The sequence below is a fragment of the Etheostoma spectabile genome, chromosome 11, assembly GCF_008692095.1.
Source record: "Etheostoma spectabile isolate EspeVRDwgs_2016 chromosome 11, UIUC_Espe_1.0, whole genome shotgun sequence".
NCBI classification, from domain to species: domain Eukaryota; kingdom Metazoa; phylum Chordata; class Actinopteri; order Perciformes; family Percidae; genus Etheostoma; species Etheostoma spectabile.
The window spans coordinates 20,666,446-20,680,143 of record NC_045743.1 but is presented as its reverse complement, the minus strand read 5'-3'; the positions used below and the strand labels follow the sequence as shown (position 1 = coordinate 20,680,143).

At 45.0% G+C, this 13,698-nt stretch overlaps 1 protein-coding gene across 2 annotated transcripts in view; it reads left to right on the top strand.

Moving 5' to 3' along the window:
- Nucleotides 1-1,239: 1,239 nt before the first annotated feature.
- LOC116697834 (zinc finger protein GLI2) overlaps nucleotides 1,240-13,698 on the top strand; it is a 104,437-nt gene continuing 91,978 nt past the window's right edge. For both annotated transcript variants that reach the window (XR_004334060.1, XM_032529347.1), the window contains exon 1: nucleotides 1,240-1,710. The gene's annotated coding sequence lies outside the window, so the exon portion shown is untranslated. The remainder of the gene's footprint in view (nucleotides 1,711-13,698) is intronic.

The window sequence follows — 13,698 nt, the reverse complement described above, 5'->3', positions numbered from 1 at the left end:
CCCCCCCCCTGCATTGACTCTGAAGGGCCCCTGTTGAAGATCTCTGGTATACGTTGTCTATTCCTGAGTTCTTATTTTGAATATGAAAATCTCACAGCAAATCTGTGACAGATTGGGGTACCAGCATAGAACAACTGTACACAATGCACTCTGGGTGGGGTGGGAGGGGGGAAACGAAGCTCATTTTCTTCCTTCTCTTTATCTCATTTTCCTTAAAAATAACAATGGACTTTAATCAAACACACACTGAATGAGCTGGCACAGACAGTGTTTCTCTCAATGAGATCTACAAGAATCACATAATAAATATTGTTTGCCTATATGCAACACAGCAGAGGGGGTTATAGGACCAGGGGGGATTTAGGGGTCCCTGGCGCCCTTTATTAAAAATTTTAAAGATTATTTTTGGGGGCTGTTTTCCCTTTATTTGATAGTGACAGTGGATAGACAGGAGAGGGGAAGAAATGCAGCAAAGCATGTTGGATTCTCACGTGCAAAAGACTCAGCCAACATCTCTTATTCTTACTGGTGAGCTAGAGGCCGTCTCTCTTTGAAACCTCATTCTGGAATATTCCTACAGCAGAACTCCCAAGCTCACAATGGATTAACAGTTAAAAAAGGGCAACACGGTAGAAAGTTCCAACTCACATGAAAAAAAAGAGGGGAATAAACAAAGCATGAATTATGAAGATTGCTTGCTGTCTACTTTTTAAATCGACCACAGGGTCTGGAGTGTTTGGGGGGGGGGGTGGGGGGGGGGGGGAGTTGTTTTGGTTGTGTTCATGGTCTGAAGGTCCTTGGTTATCTGTCTACGCATTCACAGAATCCCTAAAAGGAAAAAAAAAAAAACACAATTACAGCTCTTATTTCGAACTGCAAGGAAATTTGATGGAAAAAAAAAACTACATTGGTTTTATGCAGCGCGGATGAACTGATGCAGATGTGTGTGTGTGTGTGTGTGTGTGTGTGGTGGTGTGTGGTGTGTGTGTTGTGTGTGTGTGTGGTGTGTGTGTGTAGGCTATACTAAAGGTAGTAATTCCTGGGACTTGTAATCCAAAAACTGGCTCTGCTAGGCATGGTTAACTGTAAACTTTACCCCCCCACCCCCAACCCCCCAGGAGTTAGCCCGGCCCATCTGGTGCAGCAAATGGCCCAACTCACCAGGGAGCGAGGGGAGTGAGTGAGGGGGAGATGGTGAAGGGGGGAGAGCGAGAGAGAGAGAGAGAAAGGGGGGGGGGGGGCGGATTGAAAACAGATCAGCAGCCTGAAGATCTCAACCCCGCCGCATGTCTCTGCAACAACTGCCGAGTGAAGCTCCGAACTGCTTTTCACTCCCAAACTTTTAGGCTTCCCCTAGAAAGCAGTGCGCCACGGGGAGAAGGCACGCACGGGCAGACACGCGCCTCCGGGGACAAGATGGATTGTAAGAAAAAGTTCGAGTCGACTTGTTCTGGCGCTGCGCACTGAACCCCCTCTCCGGGACAGACAGAGGAGGCGGTAATGCCGTGCAAACTTTTGAGTGGCTCCTAAAAACTTTTCTCTTTCTCTTTTTCTGAACTCGGTTCATGGAGTTTCGCGTCAGCTCGCCAGCTCGGTCCTAGTTTACGGGAATCCCACTCCAAAAGTTTTTCCTCGGGACGAAAGAAGAAAAAAAAAGAGTGAGTGGAAGGAAGAGCCTCGGGTTGGAAGTGAAAAGAGACGGCAGCGAAGGTAAGGAAGTTTGGGTTTGTGATGCTGACAGGAGGAGAAGTCGCTGTAATGCGCGGTGTGCGTCCGGCTCTGATATAGTCCCACTTGGAGTGGAGTTAAAAGTCTTTGACCGGTGGGTTTCCTTCTCTGTGTGTTGCTTTGCACGTCAACGGCAGATGAGACCTAGGGCAGCTTCACATTCTCATTTGCACTTTGAATTTATCTGACACAGGAATCCAAACAATTTCTGTCCTGCAACATGATCCATATGGGAAGAGATGTGATCAGAAAGCCCGGCGCCAGTCCCTCTACACGGCTGCTCATAGTTCAGCACAAAATACTGGAGTCTCGACACGGACGCTGTTTTTATAGTTAAATCTAAGATTTAATAACTAAAAAAAAAATCTGCAAATCATTGAAAATTGTAAGAAAATGTAAGCCCATTTTGCATTACACCAAGAAAAGCATTTTGCATAGAGTTTTTTTTAAACTTACCATTTCACCCTTGCCAGGCATGTGTGAAAACTATTAAAACAATTAACCTATAATGTCCCACATTGCACTAATGCAGTCACACACGCACACACACACACACACACACACGGGCACACGGGCACACACACACACTGGCGTTAGGAGCACTTTACTGTTTTAATCTCTTAATGCCACAAAGCAAAGACCCAAACATCAGGCCGACCGTGGCTGGGGGGGGGGGGCTGAAGCAGCAGCGGGGACACACTGCTGCCTGGGACAGGACTGTGGGACATGTGGACTTATTGTTGAAAGATTCAAGGTTTACTGTTTGCTCTCCGGCCTGAGCAGTCAACAAACACTTGACGCCTTTGTGGGGCCCTTCAGCAGCTATATTTGCTGTTGGCTTTTGCTCCTATCTAACAGGCGCTGCTAATGATCTCCAAACTCATGTATGTACTTATGAGTCCCACTTTTTTTCCTCAGTTGTTTTGGCCTACATAGACATGAAAAAGAAAGTGTTTTCTCGCCTGCTGATGAGAGACTAGGGGAGACTATCGTGACACACACATGTGAAACATTGATTTGGGTTCTGAGTTTAAAGTCAGAAGGCTTGAGATTCAAGTACGCGTTCTGACTTTAATCTCAGTTCTAAAATACATGGTTCACATTGGCCCCAACCCTATTCTGTAAGAAACTGACATTAAAAGATTTAAAAAAACGAAGGCAAAGAAGAGCAGGCCTTAAAAAGACAACTTAAGGAATATTTCAAGTAAATAAAAAAGATATGGATTATGTGTTATAGTTTGAAATAACAATGATCTTAGAAAAAAAAAAACAACGAGGAAGAGTGTATGCATGTGTGTTTTCCGCTTCACATGATGACAATTCCCGTCAGGGCCGAGGTGATTTGCATGAGAAAAAAAAGAAAAAGTTTTAGTGCATTTGGCCATTGTAAGGAATGAAGAGCTCCAACAGTTAGGGCCTACGGAGAGTGAAAGGAGCAAAGAATGGATGAGCCTATTCAGCTCATTCAGCCTCAGTTCGGGGGAGACCCTATAGTGGCCATGTCACTTTCATCTCCCCAGCCCAGCCCCTGGGTGCTGTTGTATGTATGCTGCTTTAGCCCCCGTTTTCACATCGCCTCTGTGCACGGGCCCCGCTTTATTGATCCGCTGCTTTTTCTCTCTTTTTTTGCCTCTTTTCTGGAAGTCTGCAGAAAATATAATGAACCAAATACTGGAAAAGGAGCGACTGGGTGGTGTGTGTGTGTGTGTGTGTGTGGGAGGGGTATAGGCCAAGGAGGAGGAGGAGGCATGGGGGGGGGTACAGCTTTTTTTTTGAAAGCAAATACCGATGAAGTCTAGCGTACAGGGACAGAGAGGAGGGTTGGAGGAGAGGGTGAAGTCTGAGTGACTCTGAGGAGGGGAGGAGCACACCCCACCACCACCACCACCACCACCACCACCCAGTGCTGCTGAGTAAATTCTAAAAAGTTGGGGGGGGGGGGGTGGGCTTCAACCCTGAGGCATCCCACCGCGACCCTCCTCGCACTGCTCAGACACGGCACGTGTACCGATGAAGCCGTTCGGCGGCCTGCCACCAGCATGTGGGGACGCGGTAGGTAGTGTGTGTGGTTGGGTGGGGGGGGGGGGGGGGGGGGGGGGCTTCTGAGGCCTCTGTGGTTCGGCTGAAAAACGTTTGCAGTGGAATTTTGCGGCTGTGGATGAAGGGTAGCTGCTGCCTTTTTCGCTGGTCTGCATCCAGCGTTTCCCTTCCGGGATTGGTCCTTCGCAGCTGGACATTTTGGAACTTTTTACATACATATATGTAACTTCACACAATACAAAACTCCATTTTACAGATCTGTTGATTAAATCACTTCAATCGATTAGTTGACACAATCATCATTACGATCGAGTGTCGAGCATGTCTCTAGGCGAGGACAGCCCCGGCTGCACCAAGTTGTAGTCAGGTTGTGGTGTGAAACATCCAAAGAGCTAAAGGACGCTGGTACATGTCTTGTGGCTGCGGGGCATTCTGGTCTACTGAGCATGAAGAAATAAGCATCTCTACGCTCCATACCTTTCAACCAGTCATACCTGATGAACACATGCAGCGCGAGGTGGCGAGATCAGGGATAGATCAGTGGCTTCCCCTTGCTGTCAAGTCTTTTTTTTTATTTTAAGCACAGGAACCAAATCTTCTCTGTAGAGTTGGGCGGTATCCAAACGTTGATAGCGTCAAACCTCCCTATTTTACCCCGGTATGCGGTATTACCGTGACCAATTAAAAAACGATGATGATGTAAGGCTCAGACGGCGTCACCAAACTGTTGGCGTGTGCCTCCCCCGTTCAGAAACTGAAAACCAAACACTGATACCCAAACACCTCACCATCTCGTTAGGGAGGAACCCCCAGTGCTGCAGGAGTCCTGTTCTTCTTCCAGACCAGGTCTCTCTCTCTCTCTCTCCTCCACACTGTCACGTGATGACAACCACGCATTTTTAGGCATTACATAAATTACATCCATCCATCCATCTCCGTCCACTCATCCGGTATCAGGTCGCAGGGGGAGCAGCTCCAGCAATAATTAAATACATTATATTTAATATTTAATCCTTGGCTCCTATTGCATTTTTTTAAATGATGTGTTAAAACCGATACCATTGTTATTATTAAGACCCCGCGGTATACCGTATTACCGCTCCGTAGTAATATCAGTATTACAAGCAGCACGTTTGGTACTTTGACAGGGTGTTTCCTTCATAAAAGATTTTTTCCCAATGAATGGTGATGAATATTAATGTAGCATCGGGGATGAATCGCCGGGACATTAACGGCCATGCTGTGAAAGGCAGCGATCGTTCACAGTCAGCAGGCACTTCATATGAGAGCGAGCGAGAGAGATGGCCACTTACGTTCATCTGTAGAGCCCTTCACTGAATCCCATCTCCTTTCCTTTTGGCCTTTTTTTTTGGGGGGGGGGGGGGGGGGCACTGGACAATCCCCGCTTGTTTTAACGCCCCGTTGTTTCACTCTCCTCGAGGCATCCCGTTCAGTCTCCCTCAAGTGTGCGAGGTTAAATAGGCTCACATCATAACTGGGTCGGGGTGGCACATTTCCCCTGCCCCCCCCCCTCGCCTCCTCCCCTCTCTTTACACTAGAGCAGCTATGAGTGGGCACTTCAGTCCCCGAACAGCAACTGAGGTCACGCTGGATTGTACCGCCGCCGCCAAAAGAACCCGTTTGCACCGTAAGGCCTCTACAAACACACATGGCGTTGAGAAATGGCGCCTGGCCTGACGTGCCTTTAACAAGCCGTTTTAAAGACTGTACGGTAAAACAACTGACACGCTCATTACAGGCCGATTGACCTCATCAATCACTGGAGGCCGAGCACTTTGTCTGGAACAGGAATGCACAATTGCAGTGGAAATTGGTTGTCTCCGAAAAACTGTATTTCCAAGACAAGGTCTAACAACCCTCTTCCTCTGCAATTCTCAAACTGCAGAAGAAGAAGTAGAACAAGCCAGCTCCAATACATCCAAAAGGGAGGAAAGCTTAAACAGATTCCGTCTTGTATATACAGTGCACTGTGTGTGATGCATGGTGTGTCATCACCAACACAGCCCAAAGTGGTCCCGTCACATCCTGGCCGAACTCTTCACACACTCCTTAGCTCACATACTGACTCATCGGAAACCCAGTTTCCCAAAAGCATTTAGGCAGTAACCTCATCATTGTCCATGGGCTTACAAAGGAACAATGGTGGCCGTAGGTCACAAGAGGTCAGCTCAGTTGTAGGAAGGGGGGATGGGGAAGCTAATTTCATTATCTCAACACAAAATAAACTCCACTGACAAGTGAAAGTGACAGGTTGTTTTATTTTATCATTATTTTAACACTTTGAATCCTTTTTATTTACCATTGCTTCTCTCAGCACATTTAGAGAAATCCCGTGCTAATTTGGTGTTATTTAGGAAACAAAAATCCCACCGTAGTCTAGCTCCAACTTCTCACATGTCCATATTTGCCGCTTGCCTTAGTCTTCCATGGTAGTAAACTGAATATTTTTTGGACTTTTATAAATTACATTTGTAAAAATGTCACCATTTTCCAAGATTTTAGCTATATGTTTTTAAACGAGCTGACAGGACTATACTATGCTATACTATACTATACTATATATAGTCATTCCCTGACTGTGCTGAGAGCGCAGATGTCAAAGAACGGTAAACGCTGACCAATCAGAGCAGACTGGGCTCTTTTAGAGGGGTCTTAAAGCGACAGGCGCTAAAACGGAGCGTTTCAGACAGAGGGTGAATACAGGGATATTTAGACAGTCAGTACGAGAACAGGAATGTGTTTTCTCAACACTAAAGCATGTAAACGCGTTCTAGTGGAAAATACGTGTGAGTATCAACCTGAAACTGAGCATCATGTGGGACCTTTAAAATATCAATTTGTGCTGTAAAAGATGATCGGCTGTTGACTGTAGGAGAAGGATCAGGATTTCCCTTCACTGTATCATTAACACCCAACAGGCTTTGCTGTGTGACTGCGAGATATTGCGATACACAGGCCCCCGGACAATGGGCCATTGTCTGCCATGTTTGCGGCCGGCCTAACTCTGATGCAGGGGCAGAGATTGGGGTCTACGTGGAGGCCACTGACAACAAAATGCACCCGACACACAGAGAAAGAGAGAGGGGAGGGAGGTGGGATCTGTTTGTTCTCTTAACTCAGGGGTTTGTGTTGGGAGGGGAGAGGGTAAGGAGTTTGTAAGTTATGATTTACTTCCACGCCCTCCCATAGCTACAAAGTCAACGCAGCCTCAAGGGCCGGGCGGTTGGGCTCCTTTTTCTCCTTACGTTTCCATATGATGGGAGATATTAGATTCCCAATCATGCTTACTCTGTGCCAGGCCACAGTCTCCTCTCAGATAGAACGCAGAGACAAGAGACGGAGGAACAGAGAGAGTCAGGGTTGAGCTTGGATATAGAGACATGTGGTTGTCTTTAGCAACTAGCTCTGCAGCCTTCCCCTCCTCCCTCTCTGCATTTCTGCTGCTGCCATCATCTCCTCTCCCTCTCTTCTCTCGCTCTCACTCGCTCTCTGGTTCCGGGCCATGTTTTGTAATCAGTTCATTAGAGAGAAAGGGGGATGAAAAGCGCGCTGGTTATGCGCGGGGTCATCTCTGCGCTAAGTTGTTTCACATGCAAGGCTTTGGTAATGTCAGACTGCTGTCAGGTTGAACTCAGCGGTGTCAGCAGGTGGTCATAGCACCGCAAAAGCAATTCAGGGAAAAAAAGGTCGGTGAAGACATAGAAAATCTACATGTGCATCTACATACTTGTCTTATTCTCAGTGTTGAAAGCCGTATGCATGCTTTTTATTCTGAGTCTAGCTCAGACTGCCACACTATACCAGTTCAATCAGAGCTAGGGCTGCAACTAACAATTATTTTCATTGTCGAGTCATCTGTTAATTCTCATATCTGGATTAATCGATTTGTTGTTCAGTCTGTAAAATGTCCAAAAGAAATGGTGAAACATGTTTCCCAACCTCCTTTTCTTTATCCTCCTCCAGTCTTTTCTTCATCACGATCAAGTGTTTTAATTCGGCCAAACTCGGGATTTAGTTATTTAGTTATTCTCATTTCATAGGCATGGATTTCCGAGGTAGATTTGATTTTTGAAAAATCCACACTCCCGAAAAGAGGTAAAAAAAAAAAAACTGTTAAAAATAATGTCTACTATTAAAAAAAAATAATAAAAAAAAAAATCTAAGAAAATGTGATGATGTTTTGAATATGCAGAAAGTTTTGAAAAATACCGGAGAGCAATCATTTCCTTTACATACGTGAATCAAGTCATTTGCAGCATAAATTGATGCATACAAATTGCCCAAAATGCAGGAAATGAAATGTTTGATAAACGACCCGGATGTCCCCTCCTATGTTGAAACCAAACCTACGCCCTGGTCTTATTTACAACAGAATAAGATACGAGAGAACAGTAATAGAACCGTCGCATATAAAGAATAAAGGCTGATTAAAAAAGTGTCCCGGCTCAGTGTGGACGTAGGGAGTCAAAGTGACCGCAAGATCTCACCTGGTGACATGCTCTGACAGCTGCTACTGACTGGTCCCGGGCCCGCAGACACGCAGACACCGACACCCCCTCCCTCCCCCCAACTTCAAGGGAAGTCCCCCCTCCTGTCACCAAAGACCTGAGATCTGACTTAAACGTAGCGGCAGCTGGCTTGTAAGTGCCAGCGATGCGCAGCCACAGACTGTCAGCTCTCACAGGCAGGAGCGGTCCATTCACCGCAACAGTGTGGAAGTTGCACTACAGTGAAACCTGAGTGTAGCAAATGCCCACTTTGATTTGGCTAAATCTTTACTTACTGGCTTGTAGGCATATCCGCTGTGGTTCTCCACACACGTGCACACACACACACACACACACACACACGCTGAGCCAGGTTTGCTTAAGTAGTTGCGAGGTTATTGACAGCTGAAGCAGTCGAGAGGGAGTGCTAACAACACGTTTAGGGTGAATGAGCCAGTCCAAATGCTTGAGAAGGGGAAGCTGGCTCGACTCAGCGGTGTGCCATGTGGCACCGGTGACAGCTGTGACTTTTACACACAGACGCACACACCTCCGTTACATAGTTACAAGGGTCAGACTCGTGTTCATTCAGCTGTGATATGTCAGCAATAAAAAGCACTTTTAAACTCAAAAGGTTTTTTTTTAAATTATCAATGGATCTGCTTTTGGAAAAATGCACTTGACAATTTTACAGAGCCAATGCTGACATACTCAGATTGCTTGCTTTTCAGTTAGCATTTAGCATTTTTAGCTAACGTTAGCAATATGTCTCAAGGGACGCAACGCTATCAGCGTCATTTGTCCAGACGTTCATGGTTCTCAGAGGATGAAGCCTACTGGTTCTGGAGATCCCCAAAAGTTATCTGTCTCCACAACCTTTGCATGGATTGATACAAATATGTGGTCCACACATTCATGATTCCCACAGTAGGAAATATGATTTACTTTGTGCCACAATCTGGTCCATATTTCAATTTGTGAAATACTTTTGGGTATGACGAAGTAACTGCAATAGCCACCTCCCCTAACTCGGCAGATTCTAACTGATTTTGTGTCTATTGATTGAAGTCACTGGTCCATCAGAGCACATCCTGTAACCTGACCCACCAGTCTGTACACCTCTTAATTAGGGTTTACTTTATTCTATAACCTTGCTTTGTATCGGTTCCTTCCCTGTCGTTTTTTTTTCGTTCTCTGAGACAAAAAAAAAAGCCAAATTCCATCCATGTAGATTCCTCCCTGCCCGGGACTGTGTGTAGGCCATGAGCTCCACATCTGTTTTGCGTTGGTTGAGGGAGACGGAGAGATCGACCACAGGATATTGCCTTTACTAGCAGGAAAGGTCAGGTTCAGGGGTGGGGGTAAGAACCCATCCACAGGGCTTTTCTCTGCTGTTTTAGATGCCTTTTATATTACATCAGTTGTTAGGTGCTCCTTACTCTGTATCTCCTGCAATCCACTGGATGATTGGGTTTTGGGAAGGGATTTGAGTCCCCATGTGCAAATAGCAGATTGTAAAGGTTTTGGAACGGACAGAAGAAAACTGGAAAGCATTTTCTTTAAAGCCCTAATTCACTGGATTACAAACAGGATGGACGTATATGAACAAACCTGCTGTTGATTGATATTAGACATCATTTTGGATTGGAATATGAGTCACACAAATGTTAATTTTCCTTTACTTTCTAATTTCCCTCAGCTACTGAGCCATGTGAAGCACACTTAAATGGCCTGCCTATAGAAAACCTGCACTCTGGTTTGACAAAATTTTGTGGCAATACTCTCATTCCCATTTATCTGACAGACCTGAATCTATGTGTGGTGTAGGGATGTTGTTCAATCTCAGAGTAATGGCTAATGCATTCCTGTCAGACCTCAAACAATCTCCTACATGACCTTTTAGACCTGAGCTTCAAATCCTCACAGGAAGACCTTTTCTCCAACGAGTGATTCACGTATGGAGAATGTGTCCTGTCCCAGTCTGAACTTGTCCTCCCTCAGAGGTCTCTGAAACTTGCCGTCCATTTGCAGTGTGTCAGCTGTCAACATAGACATTTTCAGTCTGATGTGAATTGCTTTGCCACGGTATAATGCACGTTTTGCTGTATTTGTTTTTAAAGTTATGTTAAACTTTTTTGAAAGTATGAAGGCATAAAGTAAAGAATCCTCAAACAAGACATTGATGGTGTGTATCTAAAGTATACAGAGTGAAAGGACTCTTCCTAGTTCTTAGAAGAGCGTCGGAGAAGTTTTGTGTTTTCACCTTTTAACTTTAGAGCATGCAATTGGTTATTTACACATCAAGTAGACACGAAGCAACATTAGCATTGATTTATAGACGTGTTTCGGTCCATCTTGCAATTGTAATTAGTCTCAACCCGTTCTCACTCCCAACTTGTAAAATGCTGGCGCTTGGTCGGTATTGCTCATGTACTGATGCAATAATCCCCCTTCAGCGTCTGTATGGACGCACCAGGCAGGTGCAACAAAAGTAGTTGCCCTTACATTAAAAAGGCGAAAGTGTTTGTAAGTGTTGTTTTACCTGGAAGCTGCATACAGTACAGTGTGAAGAAAGAACAACACATTGGTTGTTTAAAGACACAGAGAGAGCTAATTAGCTAACCTCAATCAGCTGTTTGTCCTTGGCGATGGTAACTGCTATGTTACTCTTGGGTCAGACACTTCATTTAATGACAATTAAGGCGAGAGGCACTTCTCAAACTTTGGCTTATTTTTTAAGACCGTAATTCCTGTTGTGAGAATGTTGATATATTTAGAAGGAGTGGATTCTGGTGAACACACTTCTCTTAGATATGTGTTCATGGTGTTAAATTTGAGGAAAAGAGCTGGTTAGAAAGTCCCGATGTTGCTTCCCACTTGAAAATTCTGGTCTCGGTTAACATCGGAGTCCATGTTGGATAGCACTCCTGTCACCTCAAGGGTCATAGTGCAACCATGTGTAATTCAATTTGCTCAGATAGTTTTTTATGGAAGTTGTATTTCTTTTTCTGTGTTTCCGTGAAAATAATGTATGAGCGGTCCACTCATGTGAACGGGGGGGAAATTTCAGTAAACGGTTTTAAAGTAGTTAGGTTCCAAAAAAATGAGGTTAGAACAATAATAACACAGAGAGACAGAAGAAAATATTGGATTGCTCCCGTCTCTCCAATAGCACTTGACTGTAGCAGCCAAGACTAAAAATGAGCTGTGTTGTCGAGGAAAGGACATATTTAGCAAGCTAATTTTGGTAAGTTAAATTAAAGGTTTCTCATGAAACTGTCGCAGAGTACCAGAGAAAGTCCAGCCAAGGTGGTTAGGGCAGGCTATGTGAGGGGAACAACAGCTGTATTTTGTATGAATTATACAAGGAGCTCTCTGGATCCGGATGTAGTGAAGGTACAGCTGAAGTCCAGAGAAACAACAAGGCTGTCTGGGTTCCCTCAGCACCCCCCCCCCCTCACTCCTACACCTGTCCACCTGTAAATTAAATCTGACGGTTCCAGCATTCCTCTGGAGTGTCCCATTGATGTCGGCCTTTTGCTCACCCAGGGTGCACCAGGAGGAAGGGACTCAGAGCTGCAGCAGTGCATAGACTGGACGGGTTTGGCATGCATCACAGCTTAAAGGACAGGGTTGGAGATTTTTCAGGTCTATCTCAAAGCGTAACTCTCGCCAAAATGCAACCTAGGGTCTTTTAGTACCCGAGTCAAACTTTAGTTTAAAAGCATAATTAGGACGGAAGCTCCACTTTTAAGATTTACTATAGTCTCGTTTTGGGTCAAATGGCCTTTTGAATGGGAGAGCTAGGGGCGCTACTATGATAGCATCAAAATCACTATTTTGTCCTTGAGCATTGAGAACATTGTTTGTTTGTGCACACCAACAATGTTCTCCATGCTGAGTGTAGAGCCCCTCTCCTGGTGAGACTTTAAGCAAAGTCGAGCCTTGTTAATGTTTTGAAAAATAGAGATTTTAATGCTATCATAGTAGCGCCCCTAGCTCTGACCCAAAACAAGAATTTAATAAATCTTAAAAGTGGCGCTTCCATCCTAAATGTGCTTTTAAACTAAAGTTTGACTCAGATACATTCACAAAAAGACCCTAGGTTACCAAACCATCTGGTGTGTCAGGTTAGTCCTGAAACTGGAGAAAAAGTGTCGCGATAAATTCTCAATCAGCTCTCGAAAAATGACATCGCGTCTGAGATGAAGGCACAGAAATATGTGAAACAAAACCATATTTGGGCTTTTGATGGTTGTTTTGTTAACCTGCATGAGTGTGACCATCAGAAACTTGAGTAGAGAGTTCTGCAGGCGGCGTAGGGGCGGGAGACCTCACCTATCTATCTTGTTCATGTTTGCCATGTGAGCAGAGTGTGGGACGGCAGTTGGTGAGCACTGCGTGCACCCATGTAAGTTTGTGTGTGTGTCTGAGTGCGTCTGTGTGTGTCTGTGCCAGGAAAGAGAGCCTACCCGCATGCGGATCACACTGACTGAAAGATAGGACGGAAGAAAGTAAGAAGAGCAAAGCCTGGAAGTCTTCAAAACGAGAGGGCCTCTTTTGATGTGTGTTTGCATTCCTCTCAGTGTTGGTGAAAGGGGAGCTGTTGAACGGAACACTTGAAAGTGACCGAGCGCTGAGAAAAAACACGCGCCAGGTCTCATAACAAAAGGTCCTGCGAGTCTGAGGTGGGAGGAGGCCTGAAGGCAAATGAGCGGAGAGAGGAAGAAGAGTTCAGAGAAGATGAGGCACAGATACTGTTGTGGAAATGGTGTGAAATAATTACTGACACCGCAAAAAAAAAGGGGGAGTCTAAAAACATTCAACGATCAAAACATTAAATCTGAGGGAAAAGGTCCTCAGAACGAGTGAAATGATCTGTCCATGCAGCGAGATCATTTCACTTGACAAGCTCGCTTGATTTAAGATTTCAAAGTTGAACACTTAAAATAAGATAAATTATCCAACACCTCTAAATCTAAGTGTTTTTTTCCATCTTGGTAAGAACCACATCATTTGCAGCATCATAAGCGATTATTATTACTGACACTGACTCGCTCGCATTCACTCAGAAAGCAAGCTACTTCAACAAGTGGAATGATCTAACGGAGCAGTGCCGTTCCCAATTACCTCCGCCTTTTTCCTGTTCCCCGTGTGGTTAAGTGGCCCGGTCTGGAGGGTCCATCAGAGCCAGGGCGGGTGGAGGAAATGCACCACCTCTGCTGTAAACTGTAAACTCTTCTCTGGGAACTTTTTCCGCTTCCCATTTCAGTTACGAATCATTAAACATAAGCCAGAACATAGTAATAGTGTTCCCGTGTGGGTGGGACTAAGTTTGAAAACAGCTTTTTGTTTAATTAAGAAAATAGAGGACATATATCTTGGCAGCTGTGTTTTCACTTCTAAAACCGTCTTGCACTTG